The sequence below is a fragment of the Chelonoidis abingdonii genome, chromosome 1, assembly GCF_003597395.2.
Source record: "Chelonoidis abingdonii isolate Lonesome George chromosome 1, CheloAbing_2.0, whole genome shotgun sequence".
Taxonomy (NCBI): domain Eukaryota; kingdom Metazoa; phylum Chordata; order Testudines; family Testudinidae; genus Chelonoidis; species Chelonoidis abingdonii.
In genome coordinates, this window is record NC_133769.1 from 75,185,129 (window position 1) to 75,210,236 (window position 25,108).

General features: G+C 41.5%; 1 protein-coding gene across 2 annotated transcripts in view; it reads left to right on the forward strand.

The window, feature by feature from the left end:
- The window catches only part of NAV3 (neuron navigator 3), an 859,499-nt gene that overhangs the window by 99,852 nt on the left and 734,539 nt on the right, over positions 1 to 25,108 (forward strand). Inside the window, exon 3 of one of the 2 annotated variants that reach the window (XM_075066761.1) lies at positions 20,038 to 20,148. The exons of the other annotated variant lie outside the window; for it this stretch is intronic. The gene's annotated coding sequence lies outside the window, so the exon portion shown is untranslated. The remainder of the gene's footprint in view (positions 1 to 20,037; positions 20,149 to 25,108) is intronic. 2 annotated transcript variants of the gene reach the window in all.

Here is a 25,108-nt window from a genome sequence, read left to right on the forward strand (position 1 = left end):
GGACCATGGACGCACAACACCGAATTACTGTGCCTAGTGTGGCCGCATGAAATCGAATTTATAATATCAGTTTTATAAAACCGAATTTAGCTAATTCAATATTATCCCGTAGTGTAGACGTGGCCACAGTTTCATCTCTCCTGCATAAGCCTGAGAGGTCTGACTTGCACAAGCATGGTATGAAGTTATGCCCCAGTGTGTGTGCTTGCCTCTATATGTCTGTCTTTACACAATCAAAGAATTAAATTTGTATTTCCTAGGGCTGTGTTAGAGCAGGGAAAGAACACATGTTAACTGAACTAGCCCTGTATTTGAGAACAGCCACAGAGATTCCAGTGGCTCTCTTGAAACTGTGGAGCAAGATAGTAGCCACAATAAATAGGAGAGTTTGCGCCAGACAGCATCCCTTTCACTGAGGTGTCCCTAATGATCTTTTCTCTGAGTGGCCCAAGGGCTGTTCCTTACATTGGCTGGTCACTATTATTTTAAAAGGACTGTGACACATTCACATTTTAACTGTCTCTGGATACAACACGTTTGGGCCTGTAGATTGTGGGGTTCTGCAGTGGAGGGAATGTGGCCTACTGATTAGGAAATAAGGACCATGAGCCTGCCAAGACTCCTTGGTTCTAACCACAGCCTTACCACCATCTTCCCGTGTGATCTTTGATCAGTTACTTAACCACTCAGTGCCTCAGTTTTCACATCTATAAATTAGACCAAAAAGAAGCTCTTTAAATGAATATCCTTCTCATCTCTCCCTCTCCCCTTGCTCCTTGTACCCACTTAGTTTGGATGCTCTTTGGGGCACACAATGTTTTTATTATGTCTAGCACAGCATCCAGTATAACAAGGCCCCAATGGTAATACAAATACATAATAGCAATAATATAATATAGAAAGAATCATGATATCCTCAAGCCATCCCCCCCAGAAGCATTACATACGTTTTTTTTTATGCACAATATTATTATATTGCTTTTCAATGAATGGTCATGGTGTCATAAACAGATAGCTAAGGGTTAACAAAGGGAACCAAACACCTGACCAGAAGACCAATCAGGAAACAAGATTTTTCAAATCTCAAAGGGGGGGAAGTTTTGGGTGTGTATCTTTTGTGTGTGTCTCTGTGGCTCTCTCGGCTCTGAGAGTGATCTTTCTATCTTCAGGCTTTCTAATCTTCTGTTTCCCAGTTGTAAGTACAGGTATAAGACAATATAGGTTTTTATATTGTTTTTGTATTTACATGTGTGTAGTTTGCTGGAATGTTTTAAATTGTATTTCTTTTTGGATAAGGCTGTTTATTCATTTTTCTTTTAAGCCATTGACCCTGTATATTGTCACCTTGATACAGAGACCATTTTTATGTCTTTTTCTTTCTTTTTATATAAAGCTTTCTTTTTAAGACCTGTTTGATTTTTTTTCTCTGGTTAAGGCTAAGGAACGAAGGGAGGGGGAAATCTCTTTGTGTTAGAGTTACTAAGCTTGAATTTGTATAGCCTCTGGGTGAGGGGGGAGAGACACTTGATCTCTCGGTGTTTGTGTTTCAAGGAATTGAAGCAGGGTAATCTCCTAGAGTACCCAGGGCGGGAAGATCTGGGAGGAGGTAAAGAGGGGGAAGGGAAGTGGGTTATTTCCATTTATCATGAGACTCAGGGCATCTGAGTCATGGGGTCCCCCAGGGAAGGTTTTGGGGAGACCAGAGTGAGTCAGACACTGGAATTTCTGGCTGGTGGCAGCGCTATCAGATCCAAGCTGGTAATTAAGCTTGGAGGGTTCATGCAGGCACCCACATTTTGGTTGCTAAGGTTCAGAATTGGGACTTATGCTTATGACACATGGGTCCTCTCTAAATGGCACTGTGCATCTTTCTCATTGTTAACTTCATCACTTCTCATCCAATTGTTTCATTATGTTGCCGACTGATTGTGTCTTGTCTCAGTTTAGATCATAAATTCTTTGTAGCACGGACAGACCCTTGTTAGCAAAATGAGGCCTTGATCTGATTGGCATCTCTGGCTGTTACTGTAATGAAAATAATAAATAATAGCAATTTCCCCCTGAGATTACAGAGAACACTGCACTATTGGTAGTGTGGACACACTTATCAATAGAAATTTTAGTTTAATACACTGTGGCTGGAGTAAAGTGAAATATGTGATGGCCTGAGATTTATGACTGTTTGTACAAGGGAAGCAAAGGTACAATGGATACACACAAACATAATTGCAGTGCTTAGTATTAAATGTTTATTCAGGCTTTATGCAAGGTTCAGGGGATAGCATTATAAGTCATATCAATATGAAATGATATTACAGTTGTGAAAGGAGTGTGTTCCTCTGTATTTTGTTATGGAAGAAAAACAAAAGTTATTCTAAGCAGTGGATGATGTAATTCAGAGTTTGAAATGAATAGGTTTAAGGTACTTGTGCCTTTTTTTAATTTTATAGGCTCTAATTCCCTCCGCTGTATGTCAGTGCAAGAAAGCTAAATGCTGTCGGTAGAGATGCCTGATTTATTATCAGATTGTTACACTATTAAGGAATACACAACAAGAAGGAGATTTTAATGGATTGTGGCAGAGAAAAATGTATGATCTTGCCAATATGGAAATACTCTTTAGTTTTCTAGGCATAGTCTTGCCCTCACTGACACTTCTACACTACCCGCCAGATCGGGGGGTAGCGATCGATCTGTCAGGGATCAATTTATCGCATGTACTGTAGACGTGATAAATGGATCCCCGATTGCTGTCCTGTTGACTGCTGAACTCCAGCTTGCCGAGAGGCAGAAGCAAAGTCGACGGGGGAGCCATGGTGCGCCTCGAGGATGTGAAGTAAGTAATTTTAATTCGACCTAAGATGCGTCGACTTCAGCTACGCTATTCTCATAGCTGAAGTTGTGTATCTTAGATCGATTTCCCCCCTCCCTCAGTGTAGACCAGGCCTCCGGGTGACCAGATCACCACACTAAAATATTGGGATGCACTGGGGTGCCATCAGTCCTGCTCACAGTCCACACCCGCTCCTCCCAGGCTCCGCCCCCACTCGCCCCCTCTATCAAGCCCTTCCTCATCCCCTGGCCTGCCACTGGCTTGCTCAGTCGCCCACCCACCGCTTGCCTCCCCACCTGCTCACTCTCCCACCGACCACTCGCCTCTTCATCCCGCTGCCTGCCACTCAACCCTACGGCACTGACTTCCCCTCTGCTGGGTGGGTGCTCGCCCACCCACCACCTCTTCCCACCCCTGCACCTCCCTCTCCCCACCCTCATTCCACTCCCTTCCCCCAATTCTCCACCCCTGCCCTGCCTCTTCTCCACCTCCTCCCCAAGCACACCGCATCCCTGTTCCTCCTCCCTCCCTCCTGGAAAGTGCTAAGCACTGCCAAACAGCTGTTAGGTGGCGGGAAGTGCTGGAGGGGGGGAGGAGTGGGGACCGGGGGAGAAGGAGACGAGGGGGGAGCTTGGCTGCAATTTTTCTCTGTGGGTGCTCCAGCCCCGGAGCACCCACAGGATCAGCACCTCCCTCCTGCTCGCCTCCTTACCTGAATATCGGGACAAATGGCGCCCTGATCATACATTGATCAGGACATGGGACAAAGGGTTAAATATCGGGACAGTCCTGATTTTATTGGTACATCTGGTCACCCTACTGACACTTGTACAATGCCAATGAAGCCAGTGATGAGTGAAGTCAATAGGTTGCACAGATCCAAGAATTTGACCCTATGTGTCCAGTTACAGTACTCCTAGGGAGTGGTCAGCGTGCAAAGGTAGTTACAGTAGAACCTTGTGAATAGAGGTTATCCGTAACTCTGAAACGTTAGTAACTCTGAACAAAACATAGTTTGGGCTCCAGATCTAGTGGCTGAGACCCCAGGCCAGGTTTCACCATCAGCTGTGCTCCCTACTCAGTGCTGGTGTGAGAAGCTTGTTTCACTCCTCTGTGTGTGTGTGTGTGTGTGTGTGTGTGTGTCCTCCTCCCAGGGGAGGGGCAGTAAAAAACAGCCTATCCCCCTCCCAGCCAGAGGAGGGCTGGTAAAAACAGTGCGTCCCCCTCCTGGCAGGGAGGTGGAGGGGTGAAAGTGGTGCAGACCCCAGCGTTGCTCCTGCTCTGCTGGCCTTGGCTACCTTGGGCTGGTAAGTGGCCGCCCCATGGGTGGTAGTGTTGGTGGGGACAGGTAGCCCAGCTGTGCCTACCTTTAAGATGCAATACAGGCACAGTGCAGTATTTGCGGGTTTGGTTGGGTTTGGAGTTTTTTTTGGTTTCTGCTGCTGCCTGATTGGTTACTTCCAGTTTTACATGGTGTCTGGTTGACCGGTTAGTCCATAATTTTTGAGGTTCTACTGTATTTGTTTTTAGAAATTGCCTTCACAATTACTTGTCTAGGCCCATCTGTCAATGGACAGTCCAAGGAAGTAGCAGCTCTTAACTTTTTATCCTCCCACGGCAAGAAAATGGATTATTAAAACAAAATGAGGTTATGGTTTGACTAATCTCTTCACTGTCATATAATAAGAATAATGTTAATGGCATCCTGGCAACAAGCAGCTTTTATGAGTATCCAATGCCTTGGCTATGTTTCAGTGTTTAATCGCTCTGCCGTGAACAATATTCCTGAAAGAGTAGCGTGCAGTGAACATTCTGATTCATCAAGAACATCCACCACAGGATTATTAAACAATTAGTCTCGATAGGTCATATTTTCATGGGCCATTAGTACATACCTCAAGTGTTTTGGGAGGTATGAGTATGAGGCTGCAGTAATAGCTTTATTTCAACAGAAATAGAAAATCTATATACTTAAATGAATGTAGCAGATTTACCAAATCCTGTTAATTTTCTTTAAGTAGCCTTTTTATAATCTCCTACAACCCGTTTTACACCACAATGATTAACTATAAATCCTACTGATCCTGCAGTCCTTACGCAGGAACATTCCTGTTAATAGGAGTACTTACCTACATGCCTCCAGCTTTCATCCAGACAACACCACAGGATCCATTGCCTACAGCCAAGCTCTACGATGCAATCGCATTTGCTCCAACCCCTCAGACAGAGATAAACACCTACAAGATCTCTATCAAATGTTCTTACAATTACAGTACCCACCTGCTGAAGTGAAGAAACAGATTGACAGAGCCAGAAGAGTACCCAGAAGTCACCTACTACAGGACAGGCCCAACAAAGAAAGTAACAGAACACCACTAGCCATCACCTTCAGCCCCCAACTAAAACCTCTCCAGCGCATCAAGGATCTACAACCTATCCTGAAGGATGATCCATCACTTTCACAGATCTTAGGAGACAGGTCAGTCCTTGCTTACAGACAGCCCCCCAAACTGAAGCAAATACTCACCAGCAACCACAGACTACACAACAAAAACACTAGCCCAGGAACCTATCCTTGCAACAAAGCCCGTTGCCAACTGTGTCCACGTATCTATTCAGGGGACACCATCATAGCACCTAATCACATCAGCCACACTATCAGAGGCTCATTCACCTGCACATCTACTAATGTGCCAGCAATGTCCCTCTGCCATGTACATTGGCCAAACTGGACAGTCTCTACATAAAAGAATAAATGGACACAAACCAGACGTCAAGAATTATAACGTTCAAAAACTAGTTGGAAAACACTTCAATCTCTCTGGTCACTCGATTACAGACCTAAAAGTCGCAATATTACAACAAAAAACAGACTCCAACAAGAGACTGCTGAATTGGAATTAATTTTTAAAATGGACTCCATTAAGTTAGGCTTGAATAAAGACTGGGAGTGGATGGGACATTACACAAAGTAAAACTATGTCCCCATATTTATTCCCCCCTACTGTTTCTCTCTCACCATCTTGTCAACTGCTGCAAATGGACCATTTTGATTACCACTACAAAAAGTTTTTTTTCTCTCCTGCTGGTAATAGCTCACCTTAACTGATTGCTCTTGTTAGAGAGAGTATGGTAACATCCATTGTTTCATGTTCTGTGTGTGTGTGTGTATATATATATATTTTATATATATCTTCCTACTGTATTTTCCACTGCATGCATCTGATGAAGTGGGCTGTAGCCCACGAAAGCTTATGCTCAAATAAATTTATTAGTCTCTAAGGTGCCACAAGTACTCCTGTTCTTTTTGCGGATACAGACTAACATGGCTGCTACTCTGATTCCTGTTAATGTAATTGAGAATTAATTCTGAGTAGAGACAGGAGGATGGGTCACTTAAAAGTAAGGTGGAAAGAAGGAATTGGAATCAAAAAGAGTTTTGCAACTGACTTCAGTAGGAGCAGAAGCCTACCCATTATGTTTTGCTAGGCTGAGGATGGTAGATTTGAATCCTTTATAAAAAGTGACATGGTCACGGTCAGAGTTACTTCTGCTGCTGTACAAGTATATGTATCCATAATCCTCCTTTTCTGTTCACTGTCCTTCAAAGCTTTTCTGGGGAGAAGAACCCAGGAACTGAGCTGGCTCTAACCAATTTTTCTTGAAATATTACATTCTCCTTATGACATACTAAAGATTTGTTAACTTAAAGATATGACAGGCGATTTAAGCCTATTTTTCAAAGAGGTTGAAGCCAGGCAATTGTAATAGGAGTTTGAATTAAAATTCCATTATTCTGAAGTAGTCAAAGTTCAGACATCATTAGTTGCCCTAGACATAAAATGAACCATTCCTATCTTGAGATATAAATTATCTTTTATTACCAAAGCTACATAATTGCTTTAATTATTCACAGCATTTCCTGGGATTGATTTGTCTATGGTTTTTACAGACAATTTGACTTTATTTTAAAATGATAAAGAGACATGCAATATAAAATTCCTCTATTTGTGGTATATTTAGCCTTGGAAACATAAATTTCACCCCTAACCCAGGGTAGCATTTTTCTCTTTTCTTGTTAATTACAAACCTAACTCCTGACATGTCAAGACCATAGCTATCCATGTTAACAGAAGTATGGATTTTCACATTTTGCTTTGAATTATTGCCTAGTATAAAAAGATACTTAATGAAAGATTGTCTGACGTTAAATTAGCTTTCACATTTGCTGCTTCCAAAGAATAATATTAAGATAACTTGACTGCCGTGGTAAATTTAGACGATGGAAAACAATAGTTTTTTAAGATGTGTGATTTCTCTACGCTTGTGCATCACAGTCAGCATTTGGGTATTTCATTTCAGCTATTTTATGCTCAACAGTTTGTTTTCCTTGAACTATAATATATTTTTTTTTGTCATTTATCTAAATGCTATTATGTGAAGACACACCAGAGACCTTCAGGTTTGAGTAGGATAGAAACAACAATGATTTGTTTTTTTCATAGATTCCAGGACTGGAAGGGACCTCGAGAGGTAATTGAGAGATGGAGATTCCACAACCTCCCTAGGCAATTTGTTCCAGTATTTAACCACCCTGACAGTTAGGAACTTTTTCCTAATGTCCAACCTAAAGCTCCCTTGTGGCACTTTAAGCCCATTGCTTCTTGTTCTATCCTTAGAGGCTAAGATGAACAAGTTTTCTCCCTCCTCCTTATGACACCCTTTTAGATACCTGAAAACTGCTATCATGTTCCCTCTCAGTCTTCTCTTTTCCAAACTAAACAAACCCAATTCTTTCAGCCTTCCTTCATAGGTCATGTTCTCAAGACCTTTAATCATTCTTGTTGCTCTTCTCTAAACCCTCTGCAATTTCTCCATATCTTNGAAACTGATTGTTCCTTCCTAAGTGGAGCACTTTGCATTTGTCTTTATTGAACTTCATCCAGTTTACCTCAGACTATTTCTCCAATTTGTCCAGATTATTTTGAATTATGACTCTATCCTTCAAAGCAGTGGCAATCCCTCCCAGTTTGATATCATCTGCAAACTTAATAAGCGTACTTTCTATGCCAATATCTAAGTCATTGATGAAGATATTGAACAGAGCCAGTCCCAAAACAGATCCCTACGAAACCCCACTTGTTATACCTTTCCAACAGGATTGGGAAGCATTAATAACTACTCTGTGAGTACGGTTATCCACCCAGTTATGCACCCACCTTATAGTAGCCCCATCTAAGTTGTATTTGCCTAGTTTATTGCTAGTTTTTTTATTGCTAGTGTATTGCCTAGTTTATTGTTTCAATATGTTTATCGTTTACAATTTCTGTATTTTGAAAGCACCACACAAGTGGTATTTGTAAAGTTAGAAAATGTTGCCCCATCTTGTAGTCTGATTTGTATGGATGTGGGGCCTCAGTGCCTATTCAGACTACTATTGACTCAACCGGAACTACTACTGGGCAAAACTGTCCATGCAGTGAATTAGATTGCAGAGTTGGGGTCCAGAAAATAAATAAATCAATTCAGGGGAGATCTTTACTTTCACGTAGTGAAAAAATGTTGGACTAACTCCTGCAACATTTATTCACATTACATAAGAACAGCTATACTGGGTCAGACCAAAGATCCTTCTAGCCTAGTCTTCTGACAGTAGCCAATTCCAGGTGCTTCAGACGGAATGAGCAGGACAGGTAATCATCAAGTGATCCATTCCCTGTTGCTCACTCCTAGTTTCTGGCAAACAGAGGCTAGGGACATGATCCCTGCTCATACTGGCTAATAGCCTTTGAGGGACCTGTCCTCCCAGGGCTGGCTTTAGGAACTGCGGGGCCCGATTCGGCGGCGGGTCTTTCACCCACTCTGGTCTTCTGGGGCACTGAAGGACCTGCTGCTGAAATGCCGCCAAAGACCCAGAGCGAGTGAAGGACCCGCCGCCAAAATGCTGCCAAAGACTCAGACCGCTGCTGGGTGAGTAAAAATTAAAAAGTTAGGTGCTCTTCCTCTAGGACGCAGGGCCCTCTTAGGCACGGGGCCTGATTTGGGGGAATCAGGGGAAACAGCCTCAAGCTGGGCCTTTATCCTCCATTAATTTATCTAGTTCTTTTTTGAACCCTGTTATAGTCTTGGCCTTCACAACACCCTCTGACAAGGAGTTCCATAAGTTGACTGTTCATCATGTGAAGAAATACTTCCTTTTGTTTGTTTGAAATCTGCTGCCTATTAACTTCTTTTCATGATCCCTAGTTCTTGTGTTATGAGAAGGAATAAATAACACGTGCTTATTTATTTTCTCCACATCTGTCATGATTTTATAGGCCTCCATCCTATCCCCTCTTAGTTGTCTCTTTTCCAAGCTGAAAAATCCCAGTTTTTCATTAATCTCTCCTCAGATGAAACCTATTCCATACTCCTTTTCTGAGCCTTTTCTAATTCCAATATATCTTTTTTTGAGGTGGGGCAACCACATCTGCACACAGTATTCAAGATGTGAGCGTACCATGGCTTTATGCAGAGGTGATATTATATTTTCTGTCTTATTATCTATCCCTTTCTTAATGATTCACAACATTCTGTTTGCTTTTTTGACTGCCCTTGGAAATTGAGTGGATGTTTTCAGAGAACTATCCACCATGACTCCAAGATCTCTTTCTTGAGTAACAGCTAATTTAGACCCCATCATTTTATATGTATAGTTGGGATTATGTTTTGCAATGTGCATTACTTTGCATTGATCAACACTGAATTTCATTTGCCATTTTGTTGCCCAGTCACCCAATTTTGAGAGATCCTTTTGTAGCTCTTCGCAATCTGCTTTGGACTTAACTATCTTGAGTAGTTTTGTATCATCTGCAAATTTTGCCACCTCATTGTTTACCCTTTTCCCCCAGATCATTTATTAATATGTTGAACAGTACTGGTCCCAATACTGATCCTTGGGGGATACCACTATTTACCTCTCTCCATTCTGAAAACTGACCATTTATTCCTACCCTTTGTTTCCTATCTTTTAACTGTTATTGATTCTTGAGGGGACCTTTCCTCTTGTTCCATGACAGCTTACTTTGCTTTAGAGCCTTGGTGAGGGACCTTGTCAAAGGCTTTCTGAAAATCTAAGTAGACTATATCCATTGGATCCCCCGTCACCACATGCTTGTTGACTCCCTGAAAGAATTCTAATAGATTGGTGAGGCATGATTTCCTTTTACAAAAACCATGTTGACTCTTCCCCTGGCAAATCATGTTAATCTCATTAGTCATCTCACGTACGATTACTTGAGGAATCTGTCTATGTACAATTTATTAATTGCAGTTTGATGTCAGGGACTCTCCTTTTCTTTATCTGTTTCAGGCTGCAAACTCCACTTTGGGGCTTGCTTGCTATCTCTGTGGTCCTTTTACCTCCATGTTGGACTGTGAAATTCCAAAGCATGGTGCGCAGGACTAACAATGGAGGGTTATTAAGCCTGGATTCACAAGGAAGCCCCTTTTGACAAAGAAGAAGAAACAGACTGGTGAGCGTGGCTGATAACTAAGCAATGGCCGACGTGGTGAAGGACTTTGATCATCTGCTTAAGCTGTCACCTGACAAAGGGGACTGGAAGCTATAACTGGCCATCTCAGATACAGATGAGACAAGACCAGATAGACACCAGGTTTCAGAGGAGAAGCCATGTGCAAGAGGGCAGGGAAAGGGGAAGGATCCTGGACTGCTTAGAAGACACTAACCCAAATTCCCAAAAAGATTCCAGAGTAGTGAGGAAACCGAGGTGGGGATGCATAAAGGTGTTTTATTGTTTTGTCTGAATCCATATATTTCTTGTGCTGTCTCAAGAGTGGTTGGTTTTGGAAACTTCTGGCAAGTCTCTGTTTTATGTGTCTTTGGAGAAGTAAACTGTAACCCAGAGTGCTCACAACTTGCAATTCTGGGAAAGGCTGTGCTGAAGCAACCACGAGTGGGGGGTCAGCACTGGTCCTGGTGCAGCTGGACTGTCAAGTCCCATTTCGTGAAGGGGAAGCAGAGACTCTGTGCCCAGGAAGCATGCCGGATAGCATCCCAGATAACCTCTGAAAATAGGACAAGAAGCAATGGGCTTAAATTGCAGCAAGGGAGATTTAGGTTAGACATTAGGAAAAACTTTCTAACTGTCAAAGTGGTTAAGAACTGGAATAAATTGCCTAGGGAGGTTGTGGAATCTCCATCATTGGAAACTTTTAAGAGCAGGTTAGACAAACACTTGTCAGGAATGGTCTAAGAGATCATTAGTCCTGCCACGAGTGCAGGGGACTGGACTAGATGATCTCTCGAGGTCCTTTCCAGTTCTATGATTCTCTGATAGGTTAAGGAAAGAGACAATGCTGGAGCATACTCAGAGCAAGGGAAGGTTATGACCACAGGGGTCCATCATGTGGGAACCATGCTCAGAAGCAGTATGGTGAGCGTTGAGCAGCTTTGTTGAGGCTGTGACACTGTTGACTTCCTCTACTCATTTGAGAAAGGGCTGGCACTTGAGGCCCTTCACTTGAACTGTAGCCCTCCACTGCTCTACCAGTCATGCATAAACGATGTGTATTTCTGCTACTGTGTGTGTGTTAGGCCATGTCTAGACTGTGCGCCGTATCGGCGCATTAAAATCGATTGCTCAGGGATCGATATATCGCGTCTAATCTAAACGGGATATAACCATCCCTGAGCGCGCTTATATCGATTCCGGAACTCCACCAACCCCAACGGAGTTCCGGAATCGACATGGCGAGCCGCGGACATCGATCCCGCGCGGTGAGGACGGGTGAGTAAATCGATTTTAGATATTGGACTTCAGCTATGTTATTCACGTAGCTGAAATTGCGTATCTAAAATCGGTTTTACCCCGTAGTGTAGACCAGCCCTCATAGTCAGGGCTTTGGAGAGGAGCCTGGAGCTGCAAGGCAGAGCAGCTCCGGAGCAGTGGAGCTGCAGGTTTTTGCCTGGAGCTGTAGCAGAGCCAGAGCACAGCTGCAAAGCCCTGTTTATAGCAGGAGATAATTGTATTGTTTGGCATTTTTAAGGCTTCACATTTACTATGATAGCTTTATAGCTTTATTAAACAGGCTTGAGGAAGAAAGTAGCTTCATTCAGTTTCTGTAAAGATTTAGTTGACTGTGTAGAAACTAGTGAACAAAGATCTTTTTTGTTAGAAAATATTACTAGCAAATGGTATATTTGTTTCAGGAGGTTTTGCATGGTGGGTGCTTGAGGGGGTGTGGGAAGAAAAAGCATGACTGAACTAATTGTGTAAAATGTGATGTGCAAAATAAAAAAACAAACAAAATAAGGTTTTTTCCCATTATCAACTTTAAACACTAATTGCCTATCATGCCGTGACTCAGGCCTTGCTGAGTCTGGTACCATATTGGTTAGCAACATTTCAACTGCTGCTTACTCCTACACCTTTCAATTACCAAGCTTCATAGTCTCACTTTGTAGTTTTAGGCACTCAACAATTTCTGATGTTTTTTTCTTGAATTGTCTTCCCCTAGTTAGAAAGGCAATAGAACTGTGTGAAGCAGAGTGGTGTCCATAGTACATTAAATACTTTCTTATAATTTAAAAAATATATTTATATGAAGGGGAAGATCCTCAGCTGGTGTGAATTGTCATCACTGTATTAAAGTTAAAGGAGCTATGTCACTTTATCCCTGTAAATATCTGTTTATATAAATTTTGAACTGAGGAGATGTGTGTGTGTGTGTGTGTGTGTGTGTGTGTACTTATTTTTGCAATTATCAGAGCATGATACTGGAAGCCAGAGTTATGTTCCTGACCCACTCAGTGACATATTTTGTGATCTTGAGCAAGTTGTTTTACCCCTGTCCACAATCCAGATTGTGTGTATCTATATATAATGTTACACACAATAACTACATTAAAAGAATGTTAAAGTAGCCAAGTCAAGCACTCAAATGTTTGCAAATGCCAGAATTAAGGATGTCCATGCCCCAATACTTGCCTGCTTCTTGCGCCAGTCTCCCCCTTCAAAATTGCCTAAAGACCTGGCTCTCCTCCTTCTGCATTCTCCTTCTCACTGACTAGAAGCCAACGGGGACACTGAAAGCATGGGAGAGACAGTGTCCCTGCTCTCTGTTCTGGTGCTTGGTGCCCAGCAACTGGGATGTTAGGTGGGATGGGATCTGAGTTACTGCAGAGAATTCTTTCCTGAGTGCTGTCTGGTGAGTCTTGCCCACATGTTCAGGGTTTAGCTGTTCACCATATTTGGGGACAGGAAGGAATTTTCCTCCAGGGAAGATTGGCAGAGGCCCTGGAGGTTTTTTACCTTCCTCTGCAGCGTGGAGCACAGGTCACTTGCTGGAGGATTCTCTGCAGCTTGAGGTCTTTAAACCATGATTTGAGGACTTCAGTAACTCAGACATAGGTTAGGGGTTTATTATAGGAGTGAGTGGGTGAAATTCTATGGCCTGCATTGTGCAGGTGGTCAGACTAGAGGATCATAATGGTCCCTTCTGACCTTAAAGTCTATGAGCCTATAAAAAAGGTTCTGTTCAGCCACAGCAGACTGGGCTGAAGCATACTCAGTGCAGGTGGAATCTTTGGAGAATTTAGCTGTCCAGTTCCACCAAGCACATGTGAACTGAGACTTTCAGAGGCTCATCACTTACCAAATTTAGGTTGATTTCTCACTAGGATCATAGAAGACACATTTCTGACACCAAGGTGACCTGCCTGCCAAATTCCAAATCCCTGCTCCAATGCATGGACATGGTAGAGCTTCTCACTTAAACAGTTGTAAGAATTTGAACATAGGCAAAACTATTTTTTTTTCCTTAAATGCTTTCTGAGAAATAGCTGAGCCTTTTTGCCGACATTATCCCAAAAGATTTAACCTCAGGCAGACACTTGACATGAAAAATTGAAGCTCAAATAGTTAAAGATGGGCAGTTATAATCAACTTAAAACAGAGTATTATGATGGGAAGTGTTGTGCAACCTAAACAATAGGCAGTGCTAGGGTATCACTATTCTATCTCGGGGGGTGTGTGTGTGTGTGTATGTATGTAAACATCTGAGTATTTATATTATATTAGATAACACTTCATTTTCATAGCACTTTCCATCTTAGAAGCTCAGAGAATTTTACAAACATAAATGGATTTATCATCAAGCCCCCTGTGAGTTAGGTAAGTATTTAGATAATATTGTTATGGATTATAAAACCCAGCTCTCTTATTTCCTGATATGGTGCTAACCACAAGGTTATTCGTCCTCTTTTTAATGGTGCTATTATAATAAAAGTTTGTGCAACTGTTTGCAATAGAGGTTGTTAGAGATCATTGAGCCAAGCAGAATTAAGGGAAACAGTTCATTAGCTGCAGAAAGTGATAGTTTGGAGAATATTTACTTTTAATATGACATATGGGTTCATGGATTAATTATAGCAGCCTGTGAGGCTCTCAAATATTATGGGCATGTGTACAGTATAAAAACAAAAGTATTTTTGTATTATATAATCTTAAAACTTGCATATGACTATTTTCTTACACTCTTTCTGTTCTATTGTTATGAAAGACTTTTACTACTCAATAGTCTCTCAAAAACCAGCTAAAAGGGATTTTTTAATGTCAAGTTGTTTTTGCAAGTCTGTTGGTCTTTTTTGTTTAATTTGTCAGGAGCGCCTTAGAGAAAATCAGAAAGGTACATTTAGCTGTGGGAGATAGATGAAAGCTTTTGCATTAAGAAATGTAAAGCGTAGCTATGAACTGAAATAGGACTATATAAAAAGAGCACCTTCCTACCCACAAGATCTGCTCTCTACATTTTTATTCCAAATTGCATCTGTTTATTTTAATAACAAAATGAGTTTTTACTGCATTTTACTCCTGTTAGTAGACGAGAGTGACCAGATGTCCCTATTTTACAGGGACAGACCTGATATTTGGGGCTTTTTCTTCTACAGGCATCTATTACCCCCCCATCCCCTGTCCCGATTTTTCACACTTGCTGTCTGGTCACCCTATAGTAGACATACCACAGCAATGGAAAAGTGATTTGGGCTATGTTTGGTCTTAGACATAATCAACAAAATTGTTAACTACGTTCCAACTGCAGGGCCAAATACACATATGCAGGTGCATGTGTATTTCAGTGCAGAACTTGAAAGCTATGGAGTTGAAGAGGTATAGCTGAGGACAGAATTTGGTTTGTTGAAACATTTTTTTACTGATACTCCTACGTAAGCGAAAAAGAACCTAGCTTGACATTCAGAACCTAGGACCTAGGTTGAGGTTACAGGGCTGGCAGTTAAGAAAAAACATCTTTTTATATGTGGAAACTAAGTAAATTTGATCTGGAAATCATTGAGATGGACCAAAAGAAACAAGTGTGGAATTCCAAAAAAGACACTTCTTGAAGTAGAACCACACTTTGGGCTTCAGTGGGCTTTGGACAACATTCTTAAACACAACTTTGCTGTCAACAAAGCCATAGCGGAATTGGCATGGTAGTGTTAAAAGTAGCAAAATAGTTTTAGTGCTATAAGTGAGAAAATACTATGAATTAAAATGTATATTTTTTCAAATGTTTTAATTTAGGCTTTCAAAGGCTTTTTTAATTTCCTGCTTTTATGCTAATATGCTTGTCATTCTGTTTGTTCGTTAAAATAAAGGTTAAGTTAAATTTAACATTTTTATTCAAAGCCTGGGAAAAGAAGTCATTCTGTTTCCTCTGTCCTGTCCCCCACAGGGCTGTTCAGATATTGTTACAGTTAGGTGCATTATGGGAAATTAAAAAAGACACAGGTTACAGGGCTGAATATGCTATAGGCATGGTATGGTATCTTTCAATGTTGCACCTAAATTCCGTTACTTGGCAACACTAAAATCCCTGTAGAGTTAAGTCAAGCAAATTAACTGATATAGAGCATTGTCTGTCTTCTGACACTATTGGTGAGTGTGTATGGATAGTACATTAGTGTAGTAGTATATTGAGAAGTAAAACTTTTACATATTTGGGGCCAAATTGTAATTTCGGATGTACATACAAGGCGAGGTTCCCATTGGAGTCCATCTGGCCTATGGTATAGCATTTATAAATGTGACTAATATAATAATGATGCATGTATCAGGGTCCAGGTTGTCCTTCCTAGAGCCATACATGGATGAACACTGTGTGTGCGACCCTCCTTCTAAAGGAGGGCTTCTGTGGCACCTTACAAGATTTCCTCAAAACCCTGAGGAAGGTATCCATGGATCTGGAGTCCAAGCAGGGCGAGGACAGGAGAGGGAGGCAGGGTTGAGGGGGAAGTTGGAGAGACATACACCCCTCCAGTGGGCTGCATGGAGATTCTCAAGAAAAGACAGTAACACCCTGAGGCAATGTTATCTTCTCTGGGATGTCATCAGTTCAGTCCATCCCAACCCCAAGGTCTCAGGAAATCATGGGAAGCCTGGCTCTGTTGGAGTGCCAAGGAATAGGGGAGAGCCATGGGAGACCAGACTGCAGAACTTCATGTAGATGATTCTGGCCTTTCAAAGAGCCCTGATTACTTCTGTGGACCCTCCAGGTTTGGGAGTGGCAAGGAATGATCCAGGCTGGGGTAACAAATACAGTTAACATCCATGTTCTCATCGCATTACAGTATAGAAATCCAGCTCACATTAAGTATGAGGTGCTGAAAGGGAGGGAAGGAGAGAAATCCCAAGTTTTACCTTTCAACGCTCTAGAAGAGACGACAAAAAAAGTCTGCTCTTTCTTGTCTGATTTCAGTAGGTCACAGAAAGCAGGAAATGTATGTGCCTTTTAGAACTAGAATCTGGAAAATTGTTTCATTCATTTTTTGTAGACCTTGTGATTACAGGAAAAGTACAAAACTGAAACTTGACATTTCTGTTATAGGTCACCTTAAGGTCATCGGTCTAACAATTTATGAAATATATATCATTTTCTACCGTGATGTCTTCATATTGGGTATGAGGCCTCCAGTTTGGAGAAATGAGGGGAAAGTGAGCTCCTCTCAGGTCACTAATTCTACTGAATGGGTTTTAGCAAACAAATTTAAGCGAGACATGCAAGTGTGTTCAGTTGGTATCACTGCTGACAGCCATCATTAATCAATGGGTGGAGACTGTCTACTAATACTAAATGTGTATGTTCAGCTATTCCCTCCCTTTCAGCACAATACATACATCAGCTTAAATGTTGTGCTGTGAAAATAATTAATCAATCATTAAGCCATATCCTCTGAGACATTAGCTGTGTGTATGAAAAAGGATTTTATAATAAAATTACTTGTTTTGTATGTAAAGCTTAACTCTAAATATACACTAGCCTTTTGGAAAGATGTTTGGATAAAATTTCTGAATTGCAGGGCCAGGGAAAGCAGGATGGGAATAACTTGGTCCAAACTCTGCGCTCAGTTACACCCACAAACCCCCACAAACTTTAAAGTAACTAAGATAACTTCTATGGCATTGCATGGGTGTGACTTACAATGAACATGTCTCCTAGTTTTCTCTCTGTAAGTAGCTGTGAACTGGGTTTATGACATATGTTTGGTGCATCTTATTAGTAATAGCTATCAGTGGTGGAATTTCTGGAAGTTATACCAATAATTTTGCTGCTACATCGCTAACCTTGACAAGTAATAGATACTGACATTCCGTGACTCAGACGACATAAATAAATTTGCACATGAGATTCTCCTGTGTCTGTGGTAAGAACCTTAAAATCAATGTGTCCTTTCATCGATTGCTGGCAGGTGCATATCTTTGAGTTAAAGCGTGGGACCCAGAAGTAGTATTGGGTTGATTGAATTCAGCACTTTGCAACAATGAGCAAAAATTCGGATGTGGTTAGGAAGAAATCACTGGAGATTTTAGGGGATGATTTAGGAAGCTGCTGTAACTTGACAGCTAATTGATAACTTGGTACTGTAGCTCTGTTTTTACCATAATTGGATGCAGGTGAAGGACTTCTTTTCATCTGGAATTAAGAGATAGCAGCACACAAACTTTCCTGAAAGGAAAATAGATTTGATCCAAAACAATTCACATTAATGAGAAAGTTGAGTCAGATAAAGATGTTAGGTATAAAAACCAGTTACATTAGAAAAGGATTAAACATTTAAATGGTGATGTAAATTGAAAAATAAGGCTAGCTTGCTAAGCCACCTTCCTAGCATCTATTAACTCTCACAATGGAACTTGGACTGAGGTTGGAATAATCAGGTTTGCCTTAATTATCTAGTTTTATTTTGGCCATTTAAGCAGCATCGTCATTTCTAAATAGCACATCAGTGGAATTACTCATTGATTAATTTGGGCCATGTTTGTGCAATATAAAGAAAACACTATGGGCCAACTTCATCCCTGCTATAGCTGAGTATGACTTCCCGTTGGTTCAACAGGAATTGCTCCCTTTTATGGTACAGCTGAATTTGACTTATTCCTAGCCTATAATTCTTAGTTTTTGATAACTATCCTTAAGAATTTAAAGGTATTATTTTTTTGAAGAAACATAATTGAATCTGTAAGGAAAAACTTGATTAAGTAGCTCGGACGTCTTAGGTACAGAATTCAACATGTTTCCACGTTCACTCCAAAATACACCTAGATGAAACATTTAATACAAATCAGATGCAGGCCAGACTCACCCAGGACTTATTCCAATGTAAACCCTGGTAGAGGTGTTCTGGGGCTGATAACTAACCAGGGAACAAATTAGTGGCAGTAGAAAGTGACTGCAGTTTTGTTGGGGTTAGGAAGGGCTATAGGGACAGCAATAATCAAAAAATCAAAAAGTGGATGGCTCAGGAATGAAGTGTGGCCAGTGTGACTAAGGGTATTGATTCAGTGCTTCCCCCAGTGGACACTGCTCACAAAACTCCTGCAGAGGTTAAACTTGTCCCCCTCTCTTTGGAATCCCCAAAGGGAGTGGTGATAATGCCGCCCTCTGTTTTTGTCCATTTGCACCTGCCTTTGACAGCTTTTCTGATTTGGCCCTTAATCTACTGTATTTTGGGGGATTTTTGTGGGAAAAAATTATTTCCCATACATTTCTGCTATGTAAAGGATTTCTGAGTTTTTAAAGGTTAGAACAGTGGATGTGTCTGTACAAGTACGTTAAAAAGAAAAATGTCTGTGTTATTTCAGAATACAACTCAGAAATAGATATTTCCAAGTTTGGTTCTCTATGGGTAGTTGTGGTTGGGTATCTTTATTAAGTTGGTCCAAATCACTAGTATACTTTAGTAGCTAATAAGGACACACAAAAGGGTTATGAATAAGGCTCCTTATATAGTTTTTCATTGCAATATGATGAACTAAAAGAGTGTTTTGTGATAATAGGCGGTGATCCATGCATTTCAAGTGTCTTTTTCAGATCTCTCTCTAACCAGCTCACAGCTGACTGATCAAATCACTTTACGACTTCTAAAATGCATGTGCCTACAGAGGGAGTAACTAGATCTTTTGTGTTACAGTAGGGAAAAGGGGAGGTGCTCATGTGGAAACTACCATTCACTCCATTTCCTTTACTGGATGCTTTTATGTCATCAAATGAAGTCAGCCTCTCCCCTCAGTTTTAGATAGACAAATGCTGCTCCACTTTTTCTCTTTCTTTGTAGAAGGACATTCTGAGTGCAGAGCCTCCATCTTTGAAATTAATTCCTCCTTAAGTTTGAGAGAGGCAGAGTTTACCTACCTTCAGGATGTGGTACAAGGCACATTGCTTAATTTGGATGTTAGTCAGTTGATGAGTTTGTTGCTGGCTGAGACTGGGAATTGTTGATTCTTTCCCTTGGCTGAGAGTCTGTCTTCAGTTGTTGGAGGCAGGGGCATGGATTGGTTTAATATTGTGCCCTCCATCACTCAGTATCTAGACATGAATGCAAAACATTGAAAATAATATCAATTGCTTCATCAGCAACAGATCTTTGTGGTCCTCCAGAGGTGTCTGGCCATGGGGCAGATCCATAAGATGATTGAGAAGTATGATACACCAGCTGCCTCAAACTCAATAAGATTTTTTAAAACTTTCCAACTTACATTTTCTGAACTCAACTATTCTTTTTAGAAAAGGGCATTTGCTCCCTGCAGAATCCATCTCTCCTGAACATTGGAGAGCTGCTCCGTAGATGCAGCGTTTGCTTTGGCTCAGACTAGTGTGCCCTTTACTATTTTATAAATTGGCTTGTCATTTGTACCCACTTTCAGATAGAGGTGGATGACAGAATAGGAACTGTATGAATGGTGACAGTCCAAGATTCCCCTCTGCATTCTGCCCTCCGCACTGACCTGTAAGGGGACATCCACAGGAAAGACAAGGTAGTATAATTTCCATTCTGTCTTTTTTGCTAAGGATGCAAATTAATGCTAGTTGCGGTGGTAGTTTTATGTGATATGGACTATTTTTTAGTGGGAATTGGATGGAGGCTAACAGCAGTCCCTTGAAGGCAGTCACTACCAGCCTGTGGTAGATTTGAACCTCGAAGTGAAATGCTGCATATTCCATACAAATGAACTTTAAATGACATTTAACACACATGGAAGAAAACTGCTATTCTAAGAATAACTTCATTACTCTTTACACTTCATAAAGATCACACTATATATTTTTTCTTGATTTCTTTCCCCTACATAAAATAACCTTTTGCAAAACCAAAATTGCTGTACCTAGTTTTTAAAGGTCAATATAACCTTTAGAATGAGTGGGAGAGAAATGAAGCTTGTTTTATTTAAGGCTCTTTGGTGCTTATTAGGCATTGGCTCAGCAGAGAGCTCGGGGAGGCACTCTTTCTATCTGAATTCCCTGGTGCACAGCTTAATAGGGTGCAGTGAGCACTCCACTTTGCAGCCAGCCCACTCTGCCTTGGCCCCTGCCTCCTCCCTGCCGCTTCCGGTATGACAACAGCACTCCGCAGGAACCAGTCCTTGCACTCTCTGGGTACAATACACTCCTTTCTGCTCCCCATCCCAAGTATTTTGCATTATTGAAGTCTGATATCACCACTCTTCAGTGGTGATTAGGCTTCATGCAGGTTCTCTGGACAAGAGTGACTTTTACCGAGTGAGTGTAAGCACTGTAGTTGTGGCAAGTTACTCTTTACACCTAATTAACCAGCCCACTACCCCCCCTCCACAGTCCCATGCAGGGATTGGACACAGTCTAGCTCTTAGACAGGAATTGGCCTCTCAACTTCCACCTTTACCTAGCACATACTCAGCCTCGGTTATGAGCAAGGCCTGTAATACTGCACTGCAGCATGGACATTCAGGCCCACAACCACAAAGGAAAAAGTCATAGGATGTTCTGATGTGGGTCTCTCTCAGTCTCTGTAGTTGAAGCCATTCCACTTTGTATTCAATCATTATTTTTTTATTGAGTCAGAGAGGGAATGACTTTTGCCCAGTGGTTTGGGCACTCAGCTGAGAGATCCCTCTCCAGATCCCTTCTCCTCATCAAGCAGAGGGGAGAATTGGACCAGGGGCTGCTACATGATGGATGAGTGCCCTAATCACTGGGCTACATATAATTCTTCCTCTGCCCCTAGCTGGTTTTTTTATGGAATTTCGCAGGTTTGACTTAAACAGAGGGGTTTCTGCTAAATTGAGGGTATGTCTACACTGCAACAGAAGACCTGCAGCATGACTGTGGCAGTTCAGATTGGTTGACTCAGGCTCTTTGGGCATGGATTGTGGGGCTATAAAATTGCACTGTAGACATTTGGGCTCAGACTGAAGCATGAGTCTCAGAGCCTGGGCTCCAGCCTGAGCCCAAATGTCTATACTGTTGTTTTTAGTCCCGCAGCCTGAGCCCTGATCTGGGCTTTGAGACCCAGTGCTATGAGGTTTTTATTGCAGTATACTTAGCCTGAGTGACAGCTCCTTGTTAGGCAGCCTGGCAGATTCCTCAGGATTCTGCCTGTCTTAACTTTGCCTTGCAGGTTAAACCAGACTCTCCAGAAGTGTCTGCCTGCAACATCCAGCCCCTGACACTGCTCTCTCACAAATTAGCAAGTCTGCTGTCTCTAAAGAGACAGAATGCACACCAGTCTGTCGGCTCAGCAGAGGATACATGCCTCACTTTACTTGAACGGCATTGAGATTTAAAACAAGAATAGGTTTATTAATAAAGAACAGAGATTTAAGTGACACTAAGCAGAGACAATGGAAAAAGAGAATGGTTAGAAATAAAACACAAAAATATAATGGTGCTTCCTAGTGACTAAAATGTAACTCAACAGGCTACAATCCTTAACTAAGATAAGTTTCTTTTACCCCCATGGTAAGAGATCCACCATTCAAAGAGACTGTCCTCTTTTTGTCTACTGATGGATAGCAAAGGAGTTTTCTTCTTCTTATAGTCCAGTAAACCACTGAAATGCACTCTTCTGAAGTATATCCCCAAATAAAGTTCTTTTCCCCTGCTGTTATGTTCTGGGGAGCTGACACCATTCTGCTTTTTTAATCCTCCTGATAACTTGCTTTTTCTGTTGCATTAAAATGCAAATGAAGTATCCTTTGTATTGGTTTCATGATATTAGATTCTCAGCAGGGATCTAGGTGAACAGGTAAGTCAACATTCCTTTGCCTGGGGAAGGCTTGTAATCCAACCTACTTTGTTACATGCTTTTAAACATGTTTTTAGTAGACACAGACAACTTTTCAATTAACACATAGGCATATATCATGCAAAACCCATGATGACTGGCATGCTGTTCATTTTCATTAGATACCCTACACAACATTCTTTATAGTAATGTGTTAGGTTTAGAGAGTTGGTCAGGCTTGATAGGAGTTGCTGTTACATGTCAGTGAGTGCTTTGCCAGCAGGCAATGAAGGCCTCTAAGGGCACACTTTCGGGGCACCAGGGCTCAGTGTCTGAGAAAATGGTGCAATTTACACTGTTTTTTTCTGACAAGGTTAATTCCTAGCTGTTCAGCTTTGGTTTGTTTTTAGAAAAGATCACATCCCCTGCATGAAACCAAAGTTGTACCATACTGTAGAATTCACTGTCAGTTTTTATACTCTTTCCTGTGAAATAGCTCTATATAGTGGAGACTGAATTACTGTATATTGCTGATTTGCCAGCATTATACTGAGTCAAAATCTGTTATAAATAGCATTTTGCAGGCAATTTTTGTGAAAGCTTTTGCTCTGGATTTTTCATCTTAATTCTTTATTGTATCTTCCTTTATTGGTATCAGAGCAGTTATTTAATTTCTTCAGCAGCAGAACACCAAGGTTTCACAAATTAAGGAAATATTGGATAAAAACATCCTATCGTTTGCTTTCAAATTACATGGGGATTTTTTCAAAAGCCAGTTGATTGCATTCATATTCTGGCAGCACTGTACAATTAATATTGAACACATGAATTACATATGAAGCAAAAACAAGCCTGCAGTCCTTTTATGGGAGGTAGATGTGACTTTTATTAACAATGCATATATTTTTGACAGGACCACTAATCGTGATTTGTAAGATCAGGAGCAAAGATGGTTATGCTTGCGATAAACATTGGCATTCAGATTGACATTAAGGGGTATTAGAATCCAACACTGAGTGCTGCCTATACATATTGTTTATATTTCATGTATTAAGTGCATAGCAAGATGATGTTACAGCAGCTCTGAAATCATAGCTGTTCTATATTTATGGTTGCACCTGATTAGTCCAGCTCAGCATCCATCTTTGCATTCAGCTCTGCGTCAGTTCTCTACTAGTTCAGCCAGAGAAATGCTTGCATTTTCAGGTGTGTGTGCATATGCTTAAAATGAGAACATTTCAAATGTCAGACCATAGCAGTTTGGAAATGATATTTTATTTACATTTTATAAAGGTCGATGAAGAAAGCTGAGCCAATGTAAAGCTATGGCTGGAAATTTAAATGCAGAAAAAGTCAGGACATTCAAAGTGATGCTTACCATAACAACCATGATTCTCACACCTTGCTTTGTATATTGGTATGTGCCATTAAGTTTTAATGCCTTATTACATGTTTGGCTGATTTACTGTAGAAAATATTTTTTTGAATGTCCTAATCTGGGCATTTAAATGCTCAATTGTAAAGTTAAGGCAGGATGCGGGGAGGTTGATTGAATTTCCTTTTGGCGAATAAAAACAAAAAAAGAGAAAATTCAAGAAATAAAAAAAGAGTAAATCAAGAGAGAGAAGAGAGACTCTTGTGAGGAGGCATGAAGTATGGAGATCTCCTATATCCCTGCACTCAACAGTGAGAGTGGAGAGCCCTTCTTACCCTATTCCAGCAATAAGAAGACGGGGGGAGAGGGGAGCAGCGGGAAGTCTTTCATCTAGCAGAATGATGAGCTCTCTCGCTCTCTCTTTCTCACTGTAGCAAGGAGGAGGTAGAAGGATTGGAGAAAAAGAGAAGGAGAAAGCATGGCTATAACAAATGAGAATGCTGGGTTTTTTTGCAGAGGGAGTGCGGTTGTTGGGATAATACCACCCCCAGATTCACTTAAAACTCTGCATATAAGGGTTAAAATAAGAATGTGAGGGATCATGGGTCTCAAACCCTCCTTCACAGATCCCCAGGTAGTCCTTAGACCACAGCTATCACCCAGCAGCTTGCTAAGACTAGCAGGGAGAGTGGGCTGGTGAATCCTAGTTCATCATACGCACCACCATGAAGCTTTGAATTGGAGGAAACATGTGGCCTCTCTGATTGGCTCAGATTCACTATTTAAGCCAGGAGGAGGCACAGGAAGTTGTCTGAGCAATTAGCTGAATATTTGGGTGACTGCTACATTGGACCCTGCCTTCTCCTGGGCCCTGTCTTGTCCCTGATTCCTACCCTCCTGCCTTGTTCCAGATCCCTGCTTCTATGCTCCATCGCTGGCTCTGACCCTGACTTGATTCCTGACTCTAGTTCTGACCCTTGGCTTTACTCCTGACTCTGTCTCCATTGCTGAACTCTGGTTCCTGACTCCTGTTGTGACCACTAGACCTCACTGCCTAAGTCCCAGTCTACAGGGCCGGCTCTAGGCACTAGCAGAGAAAGTGGGGGGAATAGCTCAGTGGTTTGAGCGTTAGCCTGATAAAACCAGCATTGTGAGTTTAATCCTTGAGGGGGCCATTTAGGGATCTGGGGCAAAAATCTGTCTGGGGATTGGTCCTGCTTTGAGCAGCAGGTTGGACTAGATGACCTCTTGGAGTCCCTTCCAACCCTGATATTCTATGAAGCACACACCTGGGGTAGCATTTCATCCATTTTTGGGGCAGCACAGTCTGAGCACTTCTTTTTTTCCCCTTGCTTCGGCA